Below are 4,291 nucleotides of genomic sequence, written 5' to 3'. Positions count from 1 at the left end.
GTTTTTCTAAGACCACCAGAGTGGGCACAAAAGAACCAGCGAGTAGGCAAGGCTAAAAGCAAAACTGCAAATTTATTCTTTGGTCATCTAGCTTCAGAGACCGAAGCTGGAGGGGGGGTGGAGTTTCTAATACAGTCCCGACAAGAGTGGGGGCTGAGAAAGCCCGCCCCTGGCGCATCTGCTTGGAGCGACTTTTCTAGGAGTGGAAGGGCAATAGGCGGGGCATGGGCATGTCGGGGGAGGGGGAGCGCTCCGCAGGTGCCACCAGGTAAATCTTGGTCTCCTCAGATTGACATCACCTGGTGCATGCCTGATTGATCTGCACCTTCCCGGGCGTCAGCTGCATTCTCGCACACACGGGAAGAGTTGGTGGTGAAGAAGAACCCGGAAGTGCACCATCCTGCCTCTGTTCGTCCAAACACTGACCTCAGGTGTTCCTCCCACTTCGGCCTCCCAAAGTGCTGGGATTACAGGCATCAGCCACCGCACCTGGCCCCTTCTGTGAAACATTTTTTTCTCATGTTTTGCAGGGAAGTTATTTAACCCTGTGAGTCTTATTTTAACCCCGTGAGTCTCAACCAGGGGTAATTTTGTTCTTCTGGGGACATTTGGCAGGATGTTTATCCCCTAAACATCCTACAGTGCTAACACCATCCTACATTGTACATCCTATGCAGTAGGATGCAGCTAAATATCCTACAATGGACAGGTCGCCCCACCATACAGAATGTTCCAGTCCAGAACGTTCATAGTGCTGAGATTGAGAATTCCGGTACCTGGCCAGGTATGGTGGCTCGTGCTTGTAATCCCAGCACTTTGGGAGATTGAGGCAGGAAGATCACTTGACCGCAAGAGTTTGAGATTAGCCTGGGGAAAACCCTGTCTCTACAAAAAAAATAGAAAAACTTAGCCATGTGTGGTGTCACGTGTCTGTGGCCCCCAGCCTCAGGAGGCTGAAATAGGAGGACTGCTGGAGTCCAGGAGGTCGAGGCCGCAGTGAGCAGCGATTGTGCCACTGCACTCCAGCCTACACTCCAGGGCTACGGAGTGAGACCCTGTGTCAAAAAAATCAAAAATAAAAAAAAGAATCCCTATACCCGATTCCTTTCAGCCTCTTGGGGACACGAGTCCTTAGAAAGGTCTCCTCTGTGGCACAAAGTGAAGCTTCCTTTTCTATGAAATGTATCTGAATAAAGCATAGATTCGCAGGCTCTGCTCACAGACTAAAGGGTTAGAATTTGGAGGTAGCCAGGCGCGGTGGCTCCCAACTGTAATCGCAGCACTTTGGGAGACCGAGGCAGGCGGATCACCTGAGGTCAGGAGTTCGAGACCATCCTGGCTATCATGGTGAAACCCCGTCTGTAGTAAAAATACAAAACAATTAGCCGGGCGTGGTGGCGCATGCCTGTAACCCCAGCTGCTCTGGAGGCTGAGGCAGGAGAATCGCTTGAACCCGGGAGGTGGAGGTTGCAGTGAGCTGAGATCGCACCACTGCCCTCCAGCCTGAGCAACAAAGAGCAAAACTCCATCTCAAAACAAACAAACAAAAATAACTTGGAGGTGGTGCCTGGGAACTGAATTTTATTTTGAAGGCCCCCACACAGTTACCTAACTCTGGTGTTGCCTTTGACCTCCACACCTTCAGGAGACCCTCATACTTCCTTCTGGAGCTTTCTAAATAAACACACACACACACACACACACACACAATGTGTACTTTTCTTTGTAAAATTTAATTTAATTTTTTTTTTTTTTGAGACAGAGTCTCGCTCTGTCGCCCAGGCTGGAGTGCAGTGGCACAATCTCGGCTCACTGCAAGCTCTGCCTCCCGGGTTCACGCCATTCTTCTGCCTCAGCCTCCCGAGTAGCTGGGACTACAGGCACCTGCCACCACACCAGGCTAATTTTTGTATTTTTAGTAGAGACGGGGTTTCACCATGTTAGCCAGGATGGTCTCGATCTCCTGACCTTGTGATTCGCCCGTCTTGGCCTCCCAAAGTGCTGGGATTACAGGCTTGAGCCACCGCGCCCGGCCAACTTCATGTTTTCTAAAAAGGTGCCTCTCCTTCCCCTTTGTGTTTGTCATCTGGGCAAATTACTGGAAGATGGCAGATCTGGCCGAAAGGCCCCACTGGTATCTTTTGCTTGTGGTCCCTTCTCGTGTCAATCAGAGCCACTCCAATCCCTTCAATTCTGTGTATTCACCTAACCTTCTTGCCTCCCTCTTCTAAGGACACTTTTGATTACATTTAGAGCCCATTCAGATGATCCAGGATAATCTCTCCATAATCTCAAAATCTTTGACTTAATCGTATCTGCAGGGCTGGGCATGATGGCACGTGCCTGTAGTCCCAGCTATGAGAGAGGTTGTGGTGGGCAGTAGGATTGCTTGAGCCCAGGAGTTCGAGGCCGCAGTGAGCTATGATTGCACCACTGTACTCTAGCCTGGGCAGCAGAGCAAGATCCTGCCAAAAAAAAAAAAAAAAAGAAAAGAAAAATCACATCTGCATCTGCAAAGTTCCTTTTGCCATTTAAACTAACATCCACAGTGCCAGACGTGGTGGCTCATGCCTGTAATCCCAGCACTTTGGGAGGCCGAGGTGGGTGGAACACCTGAGGTCAAGTGTTCAAGACCAGCCTGACCAACATGGTAAAACCCCGTCTCTACTAAAAATATGGAAATTAGCTGGGCATGGTGGCAGGCGCCTATAATCCCAGCTACTTGGGAGGCTGAGGTAGGAGAATCGCTTGCGCCCAGGAGGCAGAGTTTGCAGTGATCTGAGATGGTGTCATTGCACTCCAGCCTGGGCAACGAGAGCTAAATTCCATCTCATTAAATAAATAAAGTAACATCCACAGGTTCTGAGCAACACACGTAGATATCTCTGGGGGGACATTATTTAGCCTACTGCTACAGTATCCTTTGGAGGGGCTGCCATTGTGTCCGACTCTATGGATGTATCAGTCATATGATACATAGTTACGTATCATAGTACAGTGTATCAGTCATGGATCAAGGTGGGAAAACAGAAACCACTTGAGGTCTTTCAACAGACCTTTCAGCAATGACTCAATGCTGCCATTGCAGCCTGAAAAACAACCACAGGCAATACATAAATGAACGAGCTTGGCTGTATGCCAATAAAACTTTATTTGCAAAAACCAGGGTTGGGTCAGATTTGGCCCAGGGGCTGAAGTTTGCCACCTCTGGGTACAAAGGATCAGGACTGAGTCTGGTTCTACAGAGACGACCTTGAAGAAGTGGCTTTCCAAAGCTCCCCGAGGTTGTCACTGAACAAGGGAATGCTGAAACCCCAACTGGTTCCACATCTGGCTGCTGGCAGAGTGAAGGGGAAGGAAAACCAAGATGACTCTGGTCCCTTTTGTTTTCCATACTTGAACTTGGGTGGACACCTTGGGTGTGCCCAGGTGCAGAGAGACCTGTGCGTGTAGCTGGGGCTTTGGAATGGGGTGGGACAGGGGCAGATGCTGATGTCAACCTGCTATGAATGGTTTATTAGCATATGTTACAATGATAATACAGACGACGGTGTAACTGTAGGGTGCATAATCACAGTCATCATTACGTGTAATTGCAGGATTTGGAGCAGAGTAATTATCATGCAATATAATCAATTATATAATGAAATGTAATCTCAGACAGATCATCAAGGACGTAACTGTGTTACGCCCTGCAGGAAATGGAATATGCCTCTTTTTGAAGTTCCCAGGAGGTTCTGCCAGGTTGGCTGGTGGAGGGAGAAGAAGGCAAGAGCCAAATGGGGTTAGGATGAGAGGGTGATTGGGGTGGGGGTGTTTCAGGTGAGAGTGGAGGATAGTGATGGGCATGAGAATAGTGTAGGAGTTTAGTGTGAGGTTGAGAGAAGTGAGTAGAAGCAGGGGAAAAAGTTGAAGAACAATGGGGTCAGGTCAGGGATTAGCAAACTGTGGATGAGGGCCAAATCTGACATCTGACTTTTTTTTTTTTGAGACAAAGTCTCACTCTGTTGCCCAGGCTGGAGTACAGTGGCACAATCTTGGCTCACTGCAAGCTCCCCCTCCCTGGGTTCACGCCATTCTCCTGCCTCAGCCTCCCGAGTAGCTGGGACTACAGGTGCCCACCACCATGCCTGGCTAATTTTTTGTATTTTTAGTAGAGATGAGGTTTCACTGTGTTAGCCAGGATGGTCTGGATCTCCTGACCTTGTGATCCACCCGCCTCGGCCTCCCAAAGTGCTGGGATTACAGGCGTGAGCCACCGCGCCTGGCCCTTTTTTTTTTTTTTTTGAGA

The sequence above is a fragment of the Piliocolobus tephrosceles genome, chromosome 21 (genome assembly GCF_002776525.5).
Source record: "Piliocolobus tephrosceles isolate RC106 chromosome 21, ASM277652v3, whole genome shotgun sequence".
Classification (NCBI taxonomy): Eukaryota; Metazoa; Chordata; class Mammalia; order Primates; family Cercopithecidae; genus Piliocolobus; species Piliocolobus tephrosceles.
This window is presented reverse-complemented; position numbering follows the sequence as displayed.